A 13,115-nucleotide genomic window follows, 5' to 3' on the forward strand; every position below is an offset into this window, starting at 1 on the left:
CCCCAATTAATTACATATCTTTCTCTTTTTTTTTTTCCATTCATTATCTCTCATCTCTTTGCCCACTCATTTCCTCTCTTACTCACCATCTCCACAATAAGGGTATATTAGAGAGAAAATAATTTTTTATACATCTATTGCCTTTAACCAATTTTAATCAACTTTTTTATTTACGTAATTTGGTTTTTTGTAATTTATTAATAAGATTAGAGGGAGTAACTGTTAATCAGAATATGCAAAACACTTTATTACTTCACTCCTTGACAAATTCGTTGCAGGACGAGGAGGCAGTTAGTTCCGTTAGGGTAGGGATTAAAACAAGGAAACAATATTGATTACCTTTTTTGTTTTTGGAAAGTAAAACTACGTATATAACAAACAACACGTTCGACGTTGGGTTCCCAGAATTGTAAGTAGTATTATTATTGATGTAAACACTATGACATGTACAGGAAACCAAATGAAATTTGGCAGAGAACAAGGAACAAGGTAAACAAGAACACACAGTATTTAGTTATTCCAACATATATAAATGAACTCACATGAGGAAGGACAATTGATTATGCATGCATGCATATCATCTTTATTTCTTACAGAATGGGACGTTTAGTTATTCTCGTACCATTGTTGCTTTTGAAGATATGCAATTACTACCTCCAGTCCTAATTATAAGAGCTAGTTGACTAATTTGAGAATATTAAGGAAATAAGTTAAGTTAGTTATTTGTAATAAATAGGTGTTGTCTTTCCTAAAATATTCTTGCTAATCAAGTATATTGGTTATAACTATTATTGTTAGAAGAACTACCTTGGGAAAAAATGTGTAAATATGAGAGACAAAGTGGATTGGGGTCTTATATTTAGGATCAAAATAAAAGTCAAACAATGTTTTATATTAAGAATTGGAGGTAGTATGTTCTTGTTAACTTGGACGGCCTTCAAGAGAACGTCACGAGAGATGGGGGAATTGGATCCAAAGATAGCCTTAGCAACGGTAATGACTCCTGGATTTTGGCTAATTAGACTAGAAAGTACGACAGCATTGTAATGGCCGATGTTGAGCTAAAAGTGAATCATGATAAAGGGAAACACAAACACATCTCTTTTGTTGAGTACTTCGGTGAAGAGGCAGTTACATTTTGATTGGAAGCCAAAAATCCAACCATGAGAGTTCCTTCCAAGACGGTCACCGCATCAATGGCACGAGGATGAATGTGGGGAGGATTCAAACCATAAGGAGCATAATCAATACGAGGAAGGGAGTGTTTGCCGTTTAGTTTAACGGCAAATGCACAGATCGTAAGTAGTACAAAAAGTATCATTCTCTCAGAGACTAAAGCCAGACGAGTTAAAAATCGCAATTGTGCTCATGACTGGGCTAAGTGTTGTTTAAGCAAGGTACTTTGAAAACAAAGGTAAAAATCAAAGTTAAAAAATTGACTTTGAGATAAATAAGGATGTAGAATTATTTCTCACTATTGTACTTCATAAAACTTGATTTAGAAACTTCTCATTTAGTGTTTTAATGATAAGTTAAGTCAGTCCGAGGTTCACAAACGTTGATTAAGCTTTCTCAAGTCAAAACCAAATTTTGTAATCCTAATAAACCTTCACTATCTCTTGCTTTTGTTGAAAAGATTACACTTTGAAAACCGAAACCCTTTTTGGACAATGCTAGGTCAATAGATATATCTCTATTCTATCAAAAAACCATCAATTTAATAGAATAAACTTCGGTTCTAACATGTTTTTACCCAAGTTCAAAGATCAATTTAACTTTCTCAAGTTTAAACAAATCAAACAAATCACTCCATATAGTAGCCAATGACGAGAAAGCACTAAGCCCAAGGTAAAAACATAACATTATCATTAATAGTAAAGAAAGAGTTAAAACAATTCTTAGTACATACAATTGGTCAAAATAATCCTAGAACAACTACTCTAGCTATATATGTTCAGCAAAGAGTCACAAATACAAGGGTATTTCACAGCCACTACAGAAACAAAGGAGAAGAGAAAAAGAGAACCAAGGAAAATGAGGAAAGAAGTTCCAAATCTCCTTTAAACTTTAAGCCCAAAGCTCCCAAGCTTCAAAACCTTCAAACCCTAGTAGAGAACTCTCTAAACAATTTTATATGCGTTAAATATTAAGTTACAATGCAAAACATATACTTGCATAGGGACAAGCGCCGAGACAGATTGGCTCATCCGCCATGGCAAATTACATAGAGAGAGAAGCTCTTTGGAAAGGATTGGGCACTGTGACGGATTCAGCTAAGCACTGCGGCCCCTTGTACAGAATGCCTCTCCTTCTTTTCTATTTCAGAGGCAGACTCTTTTTGCTGCGATGGATTATGCAGTTTTGGATCAACCAAAATAGGTTAAATATTTCTCCTTATCATTTATCTTCCAGCCTCACTACTTCCTACACCACGAATTTTAGAAGCATTGTACAAATAATCTCTAAATATTAGCATAAATCAAGCTTGACATTTTCAAATCATATTTTCCAACTTTAAGGGAGTAGGCCTACACAATTTGCTTCCAAAAATCACAAAAGAGTGTTAAAACAAGCTAAATTGGTAGGAATTTCAAGAGGTTATCAGAGAGATGCCAAGAGTGTTGAGTCCTGGGAATTCATCTACAGACCCTTGAGTCACTTGGGAGCCCAATGGATTTGATGTGTTGCCTTACATTATGTGGAAGAAGTCTTTTGCTTTCACAAGCTTATGGTCTTTGCAGAATCTCCCATTCACAAATATTGCACAAAACCAATTCATTATTACTATTCAATGATGAGAGATATACAAAGAGAGATATAATATGCATTTTTTTTGTGCGTATGTACCTCCAAGTTTGGGATCATTGACGCCCACGCAGAAATCTTGAAGAGGGCTGGGGTCATAGACAGTAGCAATGGAGCAAGCCAAGACCAAGAGGGCAATAAGTGAGAAAAGTATTGAGCCTTTCATCTTTCTCAAATCCTCTCTTTGAATTGTGAGTTTGTTATGACCAAATGCATTTGTGGTTGCCATCTATTTATAGCTCAGGGGAGCAGCCCTCCTTTTTTAATTTGTATTATTTTATTGTTTCGACTTAATTAAAGAAGTACGTCCACATTATTCTAGAAATTATTAATAGTATCTTTAGTCCATGTCTGGAGGCTTTTTAAAGCAATTAATTAATATTTGACTTGGACTTTTTCAATTGTCTTCTTCACAACTCTACGCCTAAAGTTACAAGCATAACATTAACTTATACTCCTCTGGTCCTCTTTATAGGATAGAGAAAGAAAATAATTTTTTGGTCCTAATTATAGAGTATTACGAGAAATTTTTTATGTTGGATTTAGCCTGATGCACCCTCGGTGTATGAGGCCCCCCATAAGGTTTGGGGTCTAAAATATAATAAACTAAAGACTAAGGATTTTTACTTGTAAAAAAACCTTTTTGTCTTTTGGAGGAAACGGTTGTATGTTTAGTTTTCAAGAGAAAAACTGAATAAAGCATGATGTATACGTAGGTGTGAAACACTTCACATACTTGGAAGTTTTTCTCTCTTCAACTCTCCTCTCTCCCATTCTCTCATTCTCTCTTCAAAAGTGTACTTGCTGTATAACAAAAATCTGACTCTGTCTATGTGATCGGATTCCATGTGGATACCGAAAATATTCATCTGCATTCCAGGTTACACCAGAGTCTCGCATTTTATGTAGATGTACAATTTTACTCTTAATTTTTTATTGCGTTGATTTTGTTTACATGAGGTATAATGTATATTAAATAGAGATAAAGTCATAAAATTATTAAATTTTAAATGAGAGCTAATGAAGTTTAAAGTTTTTCTTAGTCTATGTAAAACATGATGGAAGTGATTTATAAATAGAACCAAAAGAGTATCATTGATTGATTCTGGGGAGGAGGCAACTTAGTACTTGGCAGTATCTTCAACCTTCTTGTTCACCTGCTTCAAAAACTAACAATTCAGATGCTTTGTTCCCATTGGCCTTTCATTATTTGATTATTTTAACTTTCCTTCTTTCGCCGACGTTACGTATGCGCTTATTACACAAGATAATAATATTTGCTATGTTGCACTATTTATGTTCTCAGTTCTTTCTTCTTTTCTTTTTCCTTCCTTGTCATTCCTTGATTTCTCAGAATTATATTGGATGTTAAGATTTGAATTAAATTTTTCATCACTCTTCTTCAATACTCTAGGCCTCAAGTTAATAATTTTCCTAATGCAAAGCTTCATGATGCCAATTTCTAATTTTTCTGATTTAGCCTTATAAGGATCACCACTGAATTCTTCTAGATTGTCTCTTATCATAGGCTTTTTTTTGGGGGGGGGGGGGGAGGGCAAGCATTAAGACCACAGATGAACCTTAAAGCTGAAACCGTTTGCCGTATCCTCAGCATTAACAAATTATTATCTAAAAGAACAAGGCGAAGAATAATAAATGAAAAAATAACAAAAAATAAGTCCATATATTCTTCATATATATGATTGCAGCGATCAATATCCTAAATTCAAGCACCAAAACTGGGGAAGGAATATATAATGAAAATATTTTGGGTGTTATGTAACTAAATGTAAATTTAAAAATATGCATCGCCTTTATTTGTTTGTATTATTAGTAATAGAGATATATAGAACGACTGGTAGGATTTTGGTCAACATGGCTGCTCATGTTGGTGTTCTTTTCTTCCACACAATTATACATATGTTTTCTTCGTCCTTTCAACAACTTCTCCAGCAATTATTGCCTTGTTTTCTGGTTGGCCCAGCTTAATCAAAACAAATATATCCATATTACGGTAACCAATAATAATTATTGAATTAATTATTGTATTTTTAACATTCGATGACGACTGAGCCCTTAATGAGCAATCACAAGTCCCCACAGTCTCACTTTTTGTTTTAAAAATGCCAAAACATATATTCGACGAACACTAAGAAGCGTTCATATATGAAACTTCATCCACTTGCTCTGCTTTGTTTTTATGATTACCCGCGGGCGGTGATCCATAGAAGTACTCGGTTCAATGTTAAATATAATAATATAGGAGATAAATAAATAATTTCTAAAAATTAAGAAAATTATTTAAATTAATTTTTCGTATAAAAATGTATATTGATTTTCTAAAAGTGTCTTTTTTAAATAATTTGCATGAGAAATTATTTTTTTTTAACTAGAACTCTTATTGTGTGTAACTAGTAGGGACAAGTTAAGGAAAAAAAATTACAAATTCAAGAGACAAAATAAAATAAGACTTTATATTTAGGAACAAAGCAAAACTTCTTTATCAGTTCTTATATGTAAGATCGGAGAGAGTATATTTATATTACGGTGTCAATTAATTATTAATTGCATTAATTAATAACAACTACACGACCCTTCTAATCTTTCAGTTTTCCCCTTCTAATCGTTAATGCCACGGCGTAGATACCAAACCTCATCCACCTGTGATACCAAACCTCATCCGCCTGTTCTTTTGTTTATTTGTATATGTTATTATTTATACTTGTTCTCATTCTTATTATAAGCATTTCCTGTATGTTTCATAATATAATATATTTTGTTTAAAGGTGAAAAAATATTTTATCTAAAATATTAAGTTTTTACCTGGTATTCTTAACTACTAACTAACTAAAGTAACCTTCTACTTATTGATTTTTATAAAGTGTAACTTTGATTTTTTTTTTCATCATGCTTTTTATCGTAATTTAGAAATAATTCTTTCCTATGCAAGCAAAGACAAGGCTTTCTTTGATGCCAAACACTATTTTTTAGCCAAATTTCGCTAACTCTTCTTTTTGCAATCTAGTATATGATCTGAACAAGCTTTACGTGTCAACAGTAGTTTGAAAGAGATTGGGAATTTAGTGCTTTCCGTTACAAAAGGCATCAAATGTTTACCTAATTTGCAATCTCAATCATTTAATTTGTTAAATATTATTACTCCGTTTGAATCTTTTTCTTTTGGCCATTACTCCCTTTGAATCTAAATATAAAAGTTTAGAGAGTTTACTCTTGATCTTAAATGTAAAACTTCAATCTAATTTATCTTCTAAATTTACTTTTTTTTTTTTCAAGGTGTCCTTATTAAATGCATATATTAAAGGGATTTTTGATCAATTAGGATAATGATGAAAATGTTATTTTAGGAAAACTAAAACAAATTTCCTATGAATAACAACTAAATTAATTTTTTAATATATATACATGTAAATTTGTTAGTTAGCTCTTACATTTATAATTGGAGGGAGTGTATACTACATAGTAATATATTAGTTGTTTCATTAAAAATGTCGAACACATGCTTGATTATCCTAACATGCTATATTTGCTATATTTTAAAAATTATACACCAATATTTGAAATTTCCGTTTTGAATATTTTTCCGTACATACCAAAATTACATTTATGCATCAAAATAATGATGCTAAATATAAGATTCATTTTATAATAAAATTTGTATTACAAAGTGAATCTTATATTTAGAACCTGATTTAGTGTTTAATAATATTACTTCCGATCCTAATTATAAGAGCTAGTTGATTAATTTAAAGAGATTAAAGAAATAAGTTAAGTTAGTTATTTGTAATAAATAGGTATTGTCTTTTCTAAAATATCCTTGCTAATCAAGTGTATTGGCTAGAACTATCATTATTAGAAGGACTACCTTAGGAAAAAATGCATAAATATTATAGACAAAATAGATTGGGGTCTTATATTTAGGATCAAAATAAAAGTCAAACAAGGTCTTTATTAAGGACCGGAGGTAGTATTAGGTTTCGCTTGTTATAACAAACATAGTTTTAAAAATCACCTTCATTCCACCTCTATTTCTTGTATCCTTCCTTCATTTTCAATTTTACTTCAATTAAAAAAAAAACCTCTCCCATAATACTACTCTAATTTGTAGTTCAATTTAAATTACAAACTAAATTTTATATTAAAGACTAGAGGCACTACTCTAATTTGTAGTTCAATTTAAATTACAAACTAAATTTTATATTAAAGACTAGAGGCAGTACCAAACAAGATGTAAATTTGAATCCAAAACTTTACCTCCTGGAACAATTTCATGAATAATTCACGTAAATGTTTGTTTTAGTCATGTGCTTCCTTAATAGTATACTTAAGGTGACTGACCCAAATAAGTCCTCTTCATAAGTATCTTAAAAACTTCTATGTTGATGTTAAAAGTAACTGACTCAACAGAAGCCCCGGACTGATCCATATGCTCATTTCCCAATTCTTTATTGCTTTTAACAAGGATTCTCATATCAAGGGCAATGAAAAAAATATTCTCATAATAAAGATTAGAGAAAGTAATGTAATATATTTTTATAAACATATATATTCAATTCTATGGCATTAACTTTTTGTGAAATCAATAACAAGAATGTCTCATTTACGTGCGTACAAAAGTGACGGTAACAAAAATTGGTTCGTTATGTAAAATGTATCCACTTAAATGATATTTCAAAGGAAAAATTGTAAATTCAAATTAATTACTAACAGGTTCTCTGAAATTGAGTTATTACTAATATTCCCTTGAATAATTCTTTTAAAAAAAAACACGCATGATCGTTTAATTTGTAAATTTCTTGATTCAAGTTGCAAATATTGGAGAAGAATCTGCAAAACCCTACAAGATGAAAATTTTTTGCATTCCACTATGATATTTGTGAGCGAAAACTGAGAAATTTAAAAATTATCATGTATTCATATATATATATATATATGGTACCAATATCAAAAAAAATTTGGAAATTGCTTTGTTCTACTTATCATAAAATGTGTTGTATTTAAAACGTGTATTGGTGTTGGCCATGCTATTGTAATTTAGTACTCCTATTATAAATATGACTATATAAGAGTTTGTTTCAGTCCTAAATGTTATACTATCCATTTCATTTCTTATATTTATTATTTAATCCAAACTAATTTATCTAACTTATAATTAAACTTATATAGAATATAACTTCAGGTACTTTAGAAAGATCATGTCATATTGATTGGAATTAAATAAATAGTTAGCTCAATTAATATATGCAAATTAGTTAAGTAGTTTTTACATTAAGGAGCGAGGGAGTATTATTTACAGGTTCGGATTCTCTCCCTTTCCATCTTAACCATAACCATTAAACTGAAATTTGAATCACTCAAATTTTATATTTAATAAAATTATCATCGGTGGCTTCCTAATTTTCCGACGACTATCCAACCCAATTCGCTGGATCTGTTGGGCCCAACTAAGCCCACTTCTCTTTCGGCCTGTGATGAACTATGGGCCAAGCCTGCCAACATTTTCGGCTATATTAATTAAAAGATTAAGAGTGCAACCAACGGTGCAGTAAGAAAGACTAATACCTCACAAAATGACAAATGAATATATGAATTCTTGTTAGAAAAAATGTCCACATTTAGTGTCGATAATACTTCGAATATAATTGCTTCTAATAAAGGATACCTATATGTAATAAAAAAAAAATTAAGAATGCAATTTTACCATGGAAAAAAAAGTGCAGTTTAATTATGTTCATCTTTCAGGACACGCATGGCGTAATTAGTTCATACTTGTTCTTCCGAAGTTTCTTCATTTTTGACTTCTCCCAAATCATGTGTCATATAAGTGAAAACTATAAATAACACACATCACTTTATTAATCCTCTTCAGTTAAAAACTAACGTCACGCCAATTAAAACCCATATTTCTCTCTATTTTTTTCTCTACAATACTATTAATTCGTGTGATACACGTGATGTATACTCGATTTTAGTTTAGTCTCTTAATTTTATGAATTATCTTATTATTTGTTTTATCTAACACTAGTAATCTCAAATGATTTTTTTTTGTGTTAGTCTTTATTATTTTTAAAAATTAAACTTAATATTTTAACATTTAACATTTAAATAATGACATTTTTAGTTAAGAAAATTAATTTTGTTAGAATTAGAAATTTGGAAAAAATGATTTTATAAAATTAAGAGATCAAAATGAAATTTTGTATGCAATTAAAGGATAAAAATACGTTTTTATCTAGAAACAAATCTTTTGGCAATATATGTACAATTAAAATAATTTATTATTCACTATTGAAATGATTTTTTAAGCAATTATTTGATTAAGCAGTGAGAGTACAGATAAGTGCGTTTGAGTCGAAATAAGGGATTATAAAGTCTAATTATATATCTATAATAATTTTAATAAATGGAATCTAAACATAATTAATATTCTCAAAGTCATTTATAAGAAAAAGTATCTAAACAAAAATCACAATTAACTAATATCACTTTTAATTAATGTCATTTTTAAAAAATCATAATCATCTAAAATAACAGTTGTTTGCCATTAATCCAAATGGATACTATACAATAACGCTATTCTTGTTTTTTTTTTTTTTTCCTTCAAACAATTGCGATATATTCATGTGAACCCTACTGGAAATCTATCAAGTTTTTGTTAAAACAAGAAAATACGCGTTTCTGATAATTTTTTATAAACATGCCTTTTTGTTAATACAACTTTCTATTTAAGTAATTTGCATTAGTTTTCTTACGAATTCCAATTTGGTTTCTCTCATTCAATCAAAATTCAAGCAAATACAAAAAAGAAGGAAACTGGCGAGGGAGGCATAATATAATGTCGACAAGAAATTATAAGTAATTAAACGACCCATATTCATTCATAACACAATCATGACCTTTGCTGATTTATTTAGAGCTATATCTATAAGAGCTCATTAAACAGTATCAGCACTATCGCATGATACATCTATCAAATTTCGTAACTGCTTCTCTTTTGCATTAGGGTTCCTTAATAACCTCCAACAGGGTAGAACTTGACCTTAAGCCCTTCCTCAGAACACAGCTTCAAAACACAGAGATCTTCTTTGTCATTGAGGCTTCGAGTTGAAACAACATGCTCATCAACTTCATGGAGAACGAAGACGAGATTATACACATCAGTTTCATTTTAGCTTTCTTGATATGAAACGAACCCGGAATGTGACGTTTATCAGGTGGACCAACCACTAGAGGATACACAGCACAAGGATCAACTTGAACTCTCCAATTTGGTGGATTTGCACATTCAGATACCCAACAGAATTCGATGTCCAACGGGTCTCTTGAAGTTATGTTTTCTGCTTCTGGGCGTCTGATAGGGCGAAAAATCACTTGTTTAGGGTCAATGGCCATGACCACTGAAATAGGGCATGTTTGGTTTCCGATAAGATCAAGTGAAATTGCGTGTTCGCAGTTGGTGGCATCACGAATGTGGTAGGGTTTTCCAGGTCGAAGAGGTTTCTTCTCTATGTCGAGCACAACATCTTCAGATTTGGAACACAAGGCGAAGAGAAGGAAAAACAGTGCAAGTAATGCAGCCTTCATGATGTTAATTTCTTGAGTTTTTGTGCCATGGGAGATTCAATAATGGATTCAATTTATAGATTTGGAGAGAGATAGATGAACTGAAGCATGCTTTGGAGGAATGATGAAACTGGGAGATGATGAGAAATGGAAGGACCAGTGATTTTTGTTTAATTTCCAATTGAAGGACCATTTTGTAGTTTGCTGAGAAGTAAAGAACAAGTAAGAATGTTATGGTGATTCTTGTACCAGCTTGTTCGAATCGATCTACAAGTTTCAGTAGTGTGCCACCGAATGATGAAATTTTTGTAGTTTCAAATGGAATTCATCATCCACTCTTGTTCCTGATAATAATCTCTCAATTACTCCAAAATATTAGCTGTGGTTCTTAATATAAAAAGTTAGATAATTAACTTGAAAATATTAAAAAAAAAACTTAGTTAAGTTAGTTATTTATTAAAAAAATTGTGTAGTTTCAAATTAAATGGACTTCATCATCCACTCTTGTTCCTGATAATAATCTCTCAGTTACTCCAAATTACCTCCCATTTTTAATATAAAAAATTAAAATAACTAATTTAAAAATATTGGTTAAATTGGTTATTTATAACAAATATGTGTTGACTTCCTTAAATTACTCCATGTAATCATGTCCATTGAAATTACCTCTCGATGAGAATCCCTTACATTCAATACGGATATTTTGAAGAAAACTAATAAATTTGAAAGGCAAAATAGAATGACATATTATACTTAGGACTAAATCTAACCCTAATTAACTAACTATCATATTAAGGACATATTAAGGACAGGAGATGGCATCGTGTTTATTTATTTTCAGTGAGACACATATTTTGGTTATTTACTTCCACTGAAGAAGAGATACTTGAGAGTTGAGACCAACAAAAACACTCACATAACATGGATTTAATAAAATGGCTTCGCCAAGACTGAGGCATAGGATCCTCTCCTACGATTTCATGTCTTCAAAATAAACATTAAAGAATTAGTCACTGTGCTCACAAGAATCTTCCATTTACACTCCTAGCTTCTTGTAATCTATATACAGTACGTTCTCTTCAAATCATAAGAAGTAATTATACTTGCACAAAACTTCAAATCAAATTGCTTATATCCCTTAGGTGGTAGTAAATATAATCTTTACAAAAATGTCAAAATATAAATTATAATTAAGAGGTATATTTAGTTGAAGCAATAATGCTACTAGATTTATGCTATGAGGACCTTTTTTTTGTAGCAGTGAATACTTGAAGTTTCTGTATCCACTGTTATGATGTAAATTCGGATTAATAAATTTCATATGAATACTTGTCATTTGGTCATTGTCTATCAAAATGCGTATGCGTACTTCTAAATTTATCTATAAAATCTGGACATTTATTATTTTGCTATTTTTAATTATTAAAATGCAAACGTACATGTATAACTTTATATATAAATTTGATCAAATGCATATAAGCAACTTGAGTTAAAATTTTATCCAAAGACTATAAAATTTTAGGATCTTCGTTGATAATAATTATTAAATTTCAGGAGCTATGGCTGAAACAAATTTAAGAAACGAAAATTTTCACCGTCCTTTTTCTTAATTAATTACTTTGAATCTCTCTCTTCGCGTGCTACTTTGTTACTTTTATGTCCTTGTCTTTTCTGGACGTCCTCCATAAAACAAGTCTTGCATGCTTACTTTTAAAGTTTCTATACACGTTGGCCCTTTATGAGATATGATTGTTCTGGGATAGGCAAATCTTTTTTGAAAGAATTACGATTAGATCTCAAGAACAGAAAATAATCTCAAAAAGTTTTAATGAGAAGTAAAAATTTATTATTTTTTACAGTGAAATTTGTTATTACAGGTTATCATGTTGTTATTGAAATTTTTTAGCAACTATGTTTATTTCTTGGGACTTTCTAACAATTCTCTCTATCTATTTTAGTAATTTAAAAATTATAACGTTGTGCAAGTTATATATAAACTATATGATAAACACTCAAATACTACCTCTGGTCTTTAATATAAGAGCTAATTGACTGGTTTGAGTAGATTAAAAAAATTAGTTACGTTGTCTGTTCAAAATAAATAAGCGTTGTCTTTCTTAAAATATCCTTGATAATCAAATGCATTGGTTATAACTATCATTATTATAAGGACTATTTTAAAAAAATGAATAAATATGAGAGACAAAGTGGATTGAGATTTTATATTTATGACTAAAATAAAAGTCAAATAAACTTTCATATTAAGGACCAGAAGTAGTAATATACAGTGATAACTAGCTAGAGTCATTTTAAACATCGATAATTTCAACTTAATTTTTCATAGAAGACTATCATATTTAATTTTAGACTTTTTATCATCTTAATTACAGCATGGTAATTAAATTAACGTGTACATGGTTGAAGTGGTACATCTTCACGGGACCAATCGGTGCCCACATACAGTGGACCAGCCAGTTTGTTCCACTCATGCCCGGCCTATCATCCTATTGGTAGGCAGAACGCTTTGAGTGTAAAAATTTATAGCTTTGTTTTTAAATGAAGAGAAGCAAGACATAGAGAATGAGAAAATTAAAGGTAAAAAAACTCTACCTTATCAAATATTCCTCCAGTATTAAATATAAAATCCATTTTATAATATAATTTATATTATAAAATTGGTTTATACATTTAAAATCAGAAGAGTAATATATAATCTAAAGTGGAACCAC

The 13,115-nt window shown here is 30.5% G+C and overlaps 1 pseudogene; it reads right to left on the reverse strand.

The window, feature by feature from the left end:
- Positions 1-914: 914 nt before the first annotated feature.
- LOC114756679 (germin-like protein subfamily 1 member 17) lies at positions 915-3,034 on the reverse strand (annotated as a pseudogene).
- Between the last annotated feature and the right edge of the window lie 10,081 nt (positions 3,035-13,115).

Source organism: Neltuma alba, unplaced genomic scaffold, assembly GCF_004799145.2.
Source record: "Neltuma alba isolate B1F8T4 unplaced genomic scaffold, ASM479914v2 tig00010452_pilon, whole genome shotgun sequence".
NCBI classification, from domain to species: domain Eukaryota; kingdom Viridiplantae; phylum Streptophyta; class Magnoliopsida; order Fabales; family Fabaceae; genus Neltuma; species Neltuma alba.